We start from the raw sequence: 13,332 nt of genomic DNA, 5'->3' as shown, positions 1-13,332 counted from the left end.
CAAAAAGTATAATAAATGCATAATAAAAGGAGTTGAAACACAAAGGAGCAGAAACAGTAGTTGAAGTAACAATGATTGAAGGTTTTCCAAAATTAATGACAGACATAAAACTACAGATGCAAGAAGTGCAAAGAGTACGGGACATGTTATATACCAAAAATAAAAAAATAAAAAAAAAACTATGCATTAGTATATCATATTCTAATTGCAGAAAATTATTGAAAATCTTCAAAGAGGAAAAGGGGTACATTTTACCCATGAGCACCATTTAATCTCTTTACACCTGATGAAATGAACTTCTCTCTAGAAACAATGCATGCAAAAAAATGAGTTGAGTTCAATATTTAAAGTGAAGAAATAAAAAACCCTGGATTATAATTCTGAATTCTCAGACTATAATTCTGAAATTTTCTTCAAAACTGAAGAACTAAAGTATTACTCTGACAAACAAATTTGAGAGTATTTGCCACCAGTAGACAAATGTCCTGAAAGAAATATTAACAGAAATTTTTCAAAAAGATGGAAAATGATATAGGTAAGCAAATCATAGATACATAAACAAAGGAAGAGAATTACACAAGGAATAAATGAAGGTAAAATAAAATCTTTTATTTTTATTTTTCTAAAGTGGTATAACAGATAATGCTTTGTTTGAAGTAATTATAGCAAAAGCATATTGGATAACTATAGCTTACAGATATTTGTAATAAATGACATTTGTAATAAAGGTTAAAAAGAACAAGAAGGAACCAGAGCTCTCTGTTACAAACGTTACTTGTATCTCTGTTAAATGTATGGATATGTTACTTTCCACAAGCAGCTTGGTTTTAATTAAAAGTAGATATAAGTTAGTTATGAACGTATGTTGCAATATCTAGAAAAACAGCTAAAGGTAGTCTAAAAGAACTATCATTAATATGTAAAGAAAAATGTAATAATATGAAATGCTAAACTAAACCTAAAGAGGGCATCAAAGAGCAGAAGGCAATAAAAGAAGCAAAGAAAAATATAAAGAATAGAAAAAAGTCACAATATGGAAAATACTAACAGATTCATCAATAATCACTTTAAAGAGAGTAGTCTTAATGCACCAATTAAAAGACAGACTGAAAGTGGATTTTAAGAAAAAGATCCTATTATGTGGTGGCCACAAGAAATCCCCTTTAAGTAAAAAGACACATAAGAGAAAAGTAAATGGAAAAGGAAAGACATACCATGATAACATTAACTTAAAAACCTGATGTACTACATTAATTCAAGGAAAGATTTCAAAGCAAGAAATATTGTCAAAGGATAAAAAGAGGCTTTGCATAATGATGAAGAGGTCAATTTTCCCAGCTGGCATGACAGTCTTGAATTTATATGTACCAAGCCAAAGCATCAAAGCACATGAAGCAAAAGCTTATAAAACTACAAGAAGAAATAAACAAATGCTATATTTTAGTTGTAGCCTTCGTAGTTATTGGCAGTACTGTAGTTATTGGCAGTACTGTAGTTATTGGCAGTAGCCTGATCCAGTAGGCAGGAAATCCACAAGAATATAGTTGAACTGAAATGAACCATCAATTAACTGAATCATATAGAATACTTGATCCACCAATGATAGAAGCAACATACTTCTTCATTCATGTGGAATATTCACTAAGATAGATCAAACCCTGCCCCATATAATGTACCCTAACTACTCTAAAAGAATATAAACCATGCATAGTACAATCTTAAAAAAATAATTCAATTAAATTAGAGATCAATAAACAGAAAGACAGCTAAAAACACTGTAAATATTTGGAGATCATATAACACACTTCTTAACAACACAAGGGTCAAAGAAAGAGTTTCAATAAAAATTTTAAAATATGTTTACTAGTTTGAAACTCTTATGTACCCCAGAAAAGACTTTGTATTTTTTGTTATTCAACTTTGTAAAGGCAGACCTATTGTTTAGGGTAGGGCCCTTTGATTAAATTGTTCCATGGGGATGTGAGCCACATAATTGTGGTTGGGATTTTTTGGATTAATTCATTTTTATGGAGATGTGGTCAACACAGCTATAAATGGGACTTTTTGATTAGGTGGCTTCCATGCAGAAGTGCCTCCACCCATTCAAAATGGGTCTTAATCCATTTACTGGAGTTCGTTAAGAGGGAACCATTTTGGAAAAAGCTCAGAGTCAACACATACAGATACATTTGGAGAAAGAAAACACCCTGGGGAAGCTATTTGAAACCAGAAGCCAATAGACCAGCAGATGCCATCACGTGACTTCTCAGATGAAAAAGAGTTTTCCAGATGTCATTGGCCTTCTTTTAGTCAAGGTATCTTTCTCCAGATGACTCAGTTTGGACATTTTTCTGGCCTTAGAACTGTAAACTTGTAACTTAATAAATTCGCTTTATAAATACTAACCTGTCCCAGAGTATATTAAGCAGGTAATCAAAAAGTAGTGGCAAAGTTCCTTGAGGTATGGAAAAAATATATATGAACTATTAAACTTTACTACCAGGGAAGTCCCTGACACTATGTCAAATATTAGGAACACCCAAATCAATAGGCTAAGCCATTGATCTGGAGGTTTGCCCTTGTGATGTTTATGTATGTGGTGGAGAAACTTAGCCTACATGTAGGTATGTTGCTCAGTTGTGGCCTCATTCTCTTTAAGTCCAACTCTACAAGTGAAATCCTTGCCCTCCCCTCTATATTGGACATGATATCCAGGGGTGAACATCTCCCTGGTGGCATGAGAGATGTCTTCCAGGGATGAGTTTGGCCCTGGCATGATAGGATCAACAATACCATCCTGACCAAAAGGGAAAAAAGAAGTGTACCAAATATGGTATCAGTGGCTGAGAGAGTTCAAATAGATTCGAAAGGCTATGCTGGAGGTTGCTGTTATGCAAACTTGAGTTAGACATTGCTACTTATCATAACTTGCCAAACCCCAGCCAAAACCATTCCAGGGAATCCTAAAGAACACTTTGGCAATATACAAGATTCTACAAAGGTTCCATGCACTAGGGTAACTTTCCAGAAACCTACAACCTCCAGATGGGTTCCTGGACCAGATAAGTCCTCAAATCTAGAGGGGCCAGCTTTTATAGAATATCAGCTAGTTCCATCTCCCTACCGTTTACTAGTGACAGCATTTCCAACATGAAAAAGGTACAATGGACATAGTCCCAATAACCCTAGTGAGTCAGAGAAAGATCAAAGGTGATAGTGGAGTTATACAGAGAAGGAAGGGTTTAACAAAACAATTATGATTGCTGAATCATTATATTGATATCTCTTTTAGTCTCCAGTATCTTAGAGCAGCTAGGAGTAAAAACCTAAAATTGCAGAATTGTAATCCATACCAAACTCTGAAATCTGTTCTACAACTAACTGTTGTGCTGTAATTAAAAATTTATTGATATATATGTTATTTTATGTATATATTATTTTCACAAAAAAAGAAAAAGAAGTGATGATAAGGAATATATTGTCCTTCTAGCCTCCAGTGTTCTGGAGCAGCTAGAAAGAAAAATCTAAGATAGTATGGTAGCCCATAACAAACTCTTGAATCTGTCCTATAAGAACAGTGTTTTGAAAACTACTGCTTTTTTCTCTCTTTGCTTTGTATATATGTTACATTATACAACTAAAAAGTTTTTAAAAAATCCAACCTACTTCTCATATATTGCACTCCAGCAGCTTTAGCAAACAAAACAATACATTTAAATGCAAAATAAAATACAACTTTTCAAAATTTGTGAGATGCAGCAAAAGCAAGCAGTGCTTAGAGGGAAATATAGAGCATTGGAGGTATGTATTATCAAAGAAAAAATATCTAAAATCCAAAATATAAACTTCCACATTAGCACACTAGAAAAAGTAGACCAAATAAAATCTTAATTAAGCAAAATAAAAGAAAGAGTTATAATCAGAGCATAAAAAAATGAGATGGACAACAATAAACAATAGAAAAAAATAATGAAACCAAAATCTGTTTTTTTTAAATGATCAATAATAGTGATAAACTTCTAACCAGCTTAAACAACCCTTAAAAATGAAGTATACAGGGTGGACCACTGTGGCTCAGTAGGCAAGAAGGCTCGCCTGCCATGCCAGAGGACCCAGGTTCGATTCCCAGTACCTGTCCATGTTAAAAAAAAATGAAGTAAAAAAAAATGATTAAGATCAGAAATGAAAGTGGACTGGAATATGCCCACAAATTTAGTAACTTATGTTAAATGAGCAAATCTATAAAACAACCAATCTATAAAAACACATAAGAAGAAATAAATATTAAGAAAATCACATCAACAATTAAGAACATACCAAAGTATATATTACCAGGTCTGCTTCATTTCACTGGTGAGTTCTAGCAAACATATAAAGAAGAAATGATACCAATTTTCAGAAATTTCTCCCAGTAAATAGAAGCAGAGAGAATATTTCTTAATTCATTCTATGAGATGAGCATTGCATTATTACCAAATTCAGGCAATAATATACCTGGGGAAAATTCAAAACTAGTATCTTTCAAAAAGCAAAATTAGGAAGAAAAAAATCTATTTACAGAGGATATGGTTCTGTAGAAACAAAAACAAAGGATCAACAAAATAATATTGGAACTAAAATCTGATAATAAATGTAAAAAAATATGTACAAGAACCATTATGAGGAAAATTATGAAATCTGAAGTGAGAAATAAAAAACATAAATAAATGGAGAGATAATCCATATCCATAGATAAGAAGACTCAATATTAATAGGATGCCAATTCTTTCTAACCTGATGTATACATTTACACACTCCCAATCAAAATATCAGCTAGTTATTTGTGGATTTCAACAAACTGATTCTAAAGTTTACTTGCAAAGCAAAAATAATCAGATAGTCAACAAATTACAACAAAGATGGAGGACTGACATTATGTGACTTTAAGGCTTAGCTATAAAGTTTCAATAATAAAGACACTTGGTAAACATCAATGGAACAGAATAGAGATCCCAGAAGCAGATCTGCACAAATATAGTCAACTGATCTTTGATAATAAAACAAAGCAATTCATGGAGAAAGGAAAGTATATTATTAAGTTCTGGATTTATTCATTCATTCATTCCTTAGTTAAAACTTACTGATATGTATTCAGCACACAATACAATCCACCCAAAGTATAAAATCAGTGGTTCACAGTATCATCATATAGTTGTGCATTTATCAACACAATAAAATTTTAGAATATTTTCACTAGTCCAGGAAGAAAAAAAGGAACAGAGAGAACATACAAAACAATTTGAAATTCCTACCCTGCCCCATATTATTGATCTCTAGCATTGGTACACTACATTTGTTAATGTTCATGAAAGAATATTAAGGTATTACTGTTAGCATTAGTCCATAATTTGCAGCAGTTCATTTTTTTCCACATATGTACCACTGTATTATTAATTCCATGTAAAAACGTCATACATTTGTTCCAGTTAATGGAAGAAATACCTATATTTGTAGTGTTAAACACGGTACAAAGATTTACTAAGTTACATATTCCCATGTTTTAACCTCTGACTTTCTTTCTGCTGACATATATGACAATAAATTTCCTCTATCAACCACTCGCACACAGTTCAGTACCATTAATTATACTCACAATAAAGTGCTGCCATCACCTCTATAATTTCCATTTGTTTTAATTCAATTTATTAAAAAATTGCACATCTTAAGCAACTGCTTTCCTCCATTCTCTAGCCTCATTCTTTCTCAAAATGACCTATATTCTAGATTCTTTGTCTATAAATTTGCATAGTATATTTAGTTTAAGTTAGTGAGAACATACAATATTTGTCCTTTTTTGAATGACATTTCACTCAACATAATATCCTCAAGGTCCCTGAATGCTGTCACATGCTTCAGGACTTGGTCACTTTTTCATTGTATAATAATATTCCATCATATATATATATATATATATATATATATGTATATATGCCACGGTCTGCTTATCTGTTCATCAGTTGATGGATACTTGTATGTTTTCATCTTTTGGCAATTGTGAATAACTGTGCTAGGAACATCAGTATGAAAATATCTGTATATGTCTCTTCTTTCAGTTCTCTTGGTATATACCGAGTAACAGGACTGCCAATTCATAGAGCAAATCTACACTTAGTGTGTCAGCTTCACACTGTCATATACCCCAGAAAACCCATGTCTTCATTCAATATTGTGCCTTCCAAGCTGAAAGAGAAACCCTTAATGTCATCAGCCTTCTTGAGCCAAGTTATCCTATCCTGGATGCCTTTGTTTGTATATTTTCACAGCCTTAGAACTGTAAACTTGCAACTTAATAAGTTCTCCTTTTAAAAGCCATTTCATTTCTGGTATATTGCATTCTGGCATCTTAACAAACTAAAACACTTAGGTTTCTGAGGACCACCAGACACCTTCCACAGTGGGTATACTATTTTATATTTCCATCAGCAAGGAACCAATGTTTGGTTTTATTGATTCTCTCTATGACTTATAGTTCACTGATACTTTCCTCTGACTTTCAAATTTTCTGTTGAGTGTCTCCTGCATATTTTTAATTTCATCTACAGTATCTTTCATTTCAATAAGACCTGCTACTTTTCTATGTATTTTTTCAAATTCCCCTTTATGCTCTCCTACTGTCTTCTTAATATTCTTTATCTCTTGCCATCTTATTGAAATATTTAGATTTCTTTGAACATTTTTGATTAGTTCCAAATTCTGTATCTCCTCTGACATTTTAATTTGATCATTTGGTCTGCCCATGTCTTCTTGTTACTTATTGTGACTTGTAATTTTTTGCTGGTATCTGGACATCTGATTATATTGATCAGATTATTATTTTGAAAGTGGTTTTCCTTCTTCTGTCTAAGATTTCTTGTTGATTAGGTTTATATTAAAGGTCTTCTTTGGCATTTAGTTTGTCAGTAATTCCCAGTCAAAATAGGTTCAGGGTCCCAAGAAGGGAGTGCCTTGTAATTGTTTTGTTGGCCTCTGGGTATCTGATGATCTTGATAAGATTACTTTGAAAGCTGTTTTCCCTCTCTTCTTTAAGATATGTTGTTGATTGGTATTTGGTTTGCTAAAGCTGTGAGAATTCAATATATCAGAAATGGGTTCACTTTTACAATGGTAGTTTAGTAGCTTGCAAATTTGAAGTCTTAAATCTATGAAAATATCCAAATTAAAACATAAACAGGGTGATGCCTTTTCTGAAGAGAGGCTGCTAGCATCCAGTGTTCCTCACTCAACTGAGAAGACATATATGGTTATTGTCTGCTGGTTCAGCTTCCATGTATACTTTTTCTTTGTTAGCTCTCTCAAAATTTCTCATTTTTAATCTCTCTGAGATGACTCCAGTAAAGATTTAAGGCACACCTTGAATATAATGGGTCACATATCAATTGTAACAACCTAATCAAAACGTCCCAACAAAAATAGATCTGCCTCCACAGGCATGAATTAAAAAGTCATGATCTTTTCTGGGGAAAATAACAGCTTCAAACCAGCACAATTGAGTTCATGCTAAAGGTCTTCTTTGGCACTTGGTTCAATACCATTTGCCAGCCAAAGCATGACAAATGCATGGTGTGCAGGTCCATCCCAAACTGCCCTAGATAGAGGGTCAGGAAAGCAGCTTGCAAATAATGTGCTTTCCCAATCTTACCAGGAGATGGTACACTTTGGTAATTTATTTCACACGGCCCTGAAACTGTAAGTGATATTTTACTCTCTGTCCCTCCGTTTCTCAGGCAGATGTGTATAGTGTCTCCACAGAGCTATAGGTGCCTGTCATGAAAGGACCAAAACTATGGGACCAACTGCCCCAATTTCCTCAGTCATTATTTGGACCAGGACTGTGCCACATCCCCCTCTTTTCCTGGGGAGAGTGAGGCCTAATATCTTCCAGACTGTAGCAATAAGACAACTGGGAACCAGGAAGGTTCTTCATGGATGCCAGAACTTTCCTTAAGAATGTATTTCTGGAAGTCTAGGAGAAGGAAGTATGTGCTGGACTCACCAATGGCACACGGTAAAGTTGCAGCCAGATAGGCTTTATAAGATAAATTCATACTAATGTGCCAATATTACAAGACTTTCAAAGTCTTCCTCAAGAGCATAGCAATGAAGCTTAAATTTTCAACTTAATTTGGGTAGTCTACCTTCGATCCCAGGTTTTAGTAAATCAGACAAGCAAATCAATCCAGTCAACCCAAGCCTCTGAGGTAAAACACTAAGTCTAAAATCTCTTCCCAGTGATTCCAAGTAAAAGTTTCAGCTTGATACAACTTTGTATTTCTCCTACCCTGATCCCAATTCCTTAAAATCCCCATACATGTTTGCCAGTTTTCTTTTGATACCTTTTGGCAAAACTGTGATTCTCTGGTATTGCACTTCCTCATGGATCACATTCTGTACTCACCCTATGAGTATTTTTAAATTCTGGATATAGGTCTAGAAGTGATGAGAGATAATAGACGTAGGAAATTTGGAGGATCAGGAACCCATCTCAAATCAATTTCCTCAGTAAAAATCATTAGGGATTCTTTGAACAACAGGAGAAAAACCTTATCAGACAATGCTAGAAAGTTTGTTTCCATCAAGAGAAAAGACTCAGAGAAATTCAAATTCAGAGATTAAATTCAGAGGTTAAAGGTTCACAGCTTCATTAGAAACTGCCCATATGTTTCCATTCCACTTTTCAGGATATTACTCCATTATAATCAATGCCCCCAATACAACAGAAGACAACCTGAGAGACTGATAATTAAATTGCTTAGTAATTGAACAACTTACATAGAATTTGTAATTTGTTCTCAGAAATAGCAACTCTCAACCTACAGAGGACAAAGATTTATTTTCAGGCAATCACAGATGCTGTTTGTTCCCTTATATGATCAACAAAAATTGTTGAATTGAAAATAGAGACACAGATATTTCTACTCAAATGTTAATGACAACATTATTCACAATAGCCAAAGTGCAAAAAAAATGGGTCTATCAACAGTTGAATAGATGAATAAAAAGTTGTAAACATAGAATTAAATATTATACAGCCATAAAAGGGAATGAAATACTGATTGTTTTAAATACTGCAGCATAGAGATCCTTGAAAATTTTATGCTGAGTGAAAGAATCTAGTCACAAAAAAAACCACACATATTGCTTCTGTTCATATGAAATGTCCAACAGAACAATCTATAATGGTGGAAAGTAGATTAGTAATTGGGGCTGGGTACAGGTAGGAATCATTAATAACTAAATGATGTAGGGCTTCTTTTCAGGTAAAGTATTCCAATGTAGATTCCAGTAATGGTTGTGCATATACATTAATATATTTAAAACCAATTTTTAAATGGGAGAATTGTCTATTTTAAAACAGTTAAAATGCAAACTCAATTGTGTTTAATGAAATTTCTGTTAATCATTTGGGGTTTAGTAAATATTATATCAAGTTCTTCATAAACCATAAGCTGGGGAGTTTGCGAGTAGCTGGCAAATTTTGTGAGTTAATTATTTAAAAGTCTAGCAGACAGAAGATTCACATAAGTGAGATTCTTTTAAACCATGCTTGTACACAGTGATGAACAAATGTATAATTAACAACAGAAAATAGCCAGTTGCAAAATGATTGAAAATTGTTTTAAAATTAAACAGAAAAATGAATGAGTCTTTTAAGATGGAAGTATTTCTGTCTCATTAGCATAACTTCTCTTTTTGTAGTCTGATTTGGAAGTGCAAGGAATATATTAATTTTCATAATTATCAAGCTATAAACTACAATTCAACACAGTAAATTAAATAATACATTACCAAATCAACTTAGTTGGCACTATCTTATAATGTATCCATCAGTACTAACAGGAACAAGGCAAAAGTAGAAAAGCTGGTCAATAATACAACTCTTTGATTTTCATGACATTAAATCAGATATTCTGATTGAATGAGTAAGTTGGCATGGGATTGTGAATGCAAACCTAACCTTAAACAGAACTGCTTGCCTATGCATTTCAGAATGAGAAATGTCAAAGATCTGAGCACAAGCAATCATGAGAAATAATCAGTGCTATGCTCAAGTGGGAAACATGAAGCCAATATTTTGATTATTAATGTATACTGCAAACCTTTTGATTGTTAAATTAGTAAGAACAGAATTGTTTGGAAGGTTAAACTCTCATACCTTCTTTTTTTCGTTTCCATACCTCCTTTTAAAATGGTGTCAATGAAGGAGGCCAAATCTATGCTTTCATAGTTTGAGGTCTTGAAAACGTTGCCTGCTCAAAATTCTATGGCTTATTGAATTGAAATAAGCCTGATAGTTGTATGATAAAAGTTGGTTCTTTATGGTTTTATGACAAGAATCCAAACTAAAGATATAAGCATATTACTTTGAACATGTCTCTTTTTATTTGATAGTAACTCTTATATGAGAAAAGAATTTCAAGAAGACTGTGTTAAACTCCTTCTCTTTTCCCGGCTCTTTTTCTTTTGCATATATTGAAAATATCCTCTATATGTATACTGTATCCCTTTTAGGCACACATGAAGGATCATAATGTATATGAATTCTAGAATGTATTTTAACAAATTTTTCTAAGAAGCTGACCTTGGTCAAGTTGGGAAACCAGAAATTTGAGGCATGAAATTCTAAGATTCCTTAAAACAGAAACAGAAACATTGTATATTTATCAAGCCCTCAGAATCATATTTGGAACCCATGGTATGGGTAAAGACAATTTTTTAATGTAAAAGCTCTACAGAGGAGATCAAAGTCTCAGCAAACAGCTTTCTAAGTAACTGTATAATAATAGGGGAAGAATAAATAAGTGAAAGATTACTTACAGTCTAGCAGTAAACTTTGAAAGATAGAAGCCTGGGTTATCAAAGAAAACTGTTGGAAATGATGTTGCACTTCATCTACTCCTAAGGCCTTCAGACATGCCTATGTCCCCAAAATGATGGGACAATTTTCTCACTTACAATGGTAGTTTCTGCACATCAGGAATGCCTTGACTTTTCAGTGCTGCTATAATTTATAGAAAATAGATTTGTTAATGTTGTTTTCTCTAGGTTAATGGGTCTGTTTTTTTCTGTTTTAGGAAATGACTTCTAGATTCAGTTTTGGTAATACATATTTTCTTTTATAGTTATCAGTTCAATGTCATACTACTATTTCAATTATTAAATTCTTCATATAATTATCTTAAAATTCATCTATGTCTGACATGATCTGTTAAAATACTGTGGTTTTATTTTCTTATTTAAAAATGCCAGCACTCTTCCATGCAGGAGACTCAGTTTCTCCAGAGGGAACACAGACTATGGGAAACTAGTCAATGATATTTATAAAGAAATAAAGCATATCATATAGACACCAGAAGAGCATAAGAAAGAATTAAAAAGATTAAATAGAAAAATAGTAGATCTCACAGAGATGAAGTATACACTAGACCAAATTAGAAATATACTATAAACATACACTAGCAGATTCAAGGATGCAGAAGAAAGAAAAAGTGATCTAGAAGGCAGAATAATTGAACTAGAGCAAGCAAGAGAAAAAATGGCAAGAAATATGGAAAAAATGAAACTGGATCTTACAGAAATGACGGATGACAAGAGATGCACAAATATAAGACTCACTAGTGTCCCAGAAGGAGAGGAGAAAAGGGCTTGGAAAGTTAGTTGAAGATATAATCGTGGAAAACTTCCCAACCTTTATAAAAGACCTAAATACGCAAATAAGGAGTTCCAGTGAACTCCAAATAGAATAAATCCAAATAGGCCTACTCCAAGACACACACTAATCAAACTGTTAAATATTGAGGAGAAACAGAAAGTCTGAAAGCAGAATGAGCAAAGCAATCTACTACATAAAAAGGAAAACACATAAGTTTGAATTTGGACTACTCAACAGGTACCATGGAAACAAGAAGGCAGTGATTTGATATATTTAAGATCCTGGATGAGAAATCTTTCCATCCAAGAATTATTTATCCAGCCAAGCTGCCCTTAAAAATTGAGGGAGAAATTAAAATTGTCAAAGACACACAAAGACTTAGAGAACTATGTAAACAATAGGCCTGCCCTACAAGAAACACTAAAAGGAGTCCTGTCAGCTGAAAAAAAAAAGGAGAGGGAGGTATGGATGGGGACACAGAATCAATTGAACAGCACCACTAAGTAACTTAAAAGACAAAAAGAAAGAGAGGGAAAAGAATTTATAGATCTGACTATTAACACCTAAGGGTAAGATGGTAGATTTAAAAACTGCTAATACAGTAATAACTTTGAAAGCTTGCAGCCTAAACTCACTAATTAAAAGATACAGATTGGCAGAGTGGATTTTAAAATGTATTCTATCTGTATGTTGTTTACAAGAGATGCACCTTAGATGCAAGGACACTAGTTAATTTAAAGTGAAAGGATGGAAAAAGATGTTCTGTGGAAGCTGTAACCAAAAGAAAGTTGAATAGCTATATAACATCAGGTAAAATAGACTTAAAATGTGAAGATATCATAAGATGCAAAGAAGTATACTACATATTAATAAAATGGGCAACTCTCCAAGGGAAACTAAATATCATAAATATTTATGCTCTCAATCAAGGTGCTCCAAAGTACACAAGACAATATTTGTGAAACTGAAAGGAGCAATAGACATTTCAACAAACCAATTGTCCTAATGAACATGGATGCAGAAATTCTCAAGAAAATACTAGCAAATCAAATTCAACAACACATTAAAATAACTATATGTAAAAACCTAGTGGACTTTATGCCAGTAATGCTGGGGTGGTTCAACATGCACAAAAAAACTCAGTCAAGGTAATGCAGCACATTAACAAGTTGGAAGAGGAAAAATCACGTGATCCTATCAATTGTTGCTGAAAAAGTATTCAACAAAAACTCAGCATCCTTTCCTGATAAAGAAACTTAAAGAGGTAAGAATCAAAGGAAACTTTCTCAATATCATAAAGGGCATATATGAAAAATCCAGAGCCAGCATCATACTTATTGGTAAGAGACTGAAAACATTCCCCCTAAGATTGGGGACAATACAAAGGTACCTATTGTCACCACTATTATTCAACATTGTACTAGAAGTTCTACCTGAAGCAACTGGACAGGAGAAAGAAATAAAGCACATCCAAATCAGAAAAGAAGTAAAACTTTCATTATTTGCGAATGATGTCCCAATTCAAACAAGTCTATAGAAATGTCCAATCAAAAGCATCCATCCAGGGAAAGATACTGTGGTTCAAGAAGGCTAATGAAGTTCAGGATTTCTCTCTCAAATAAGAAGGCACATGGTGAACACAG

The sequence above is a fragment of the Tamandua tetradactyla genome, chromosome 14 (assembly GCF_023851605.1).
Source record: "Tamandua tetradactyla isolate mTamTet1 chromosome 14, mTamTet1.pri, whole genome shotgun sequence".
NCBI classification, from domain to species: Eukaryota; Metazoa; Chordata; class Mammalia; order Pilosa; family Myrmecophagidae; genus Tamandua; species Tamandua tetradactyla.
This window is presented reverse-complemented; position numbering follows the sequence as displayed.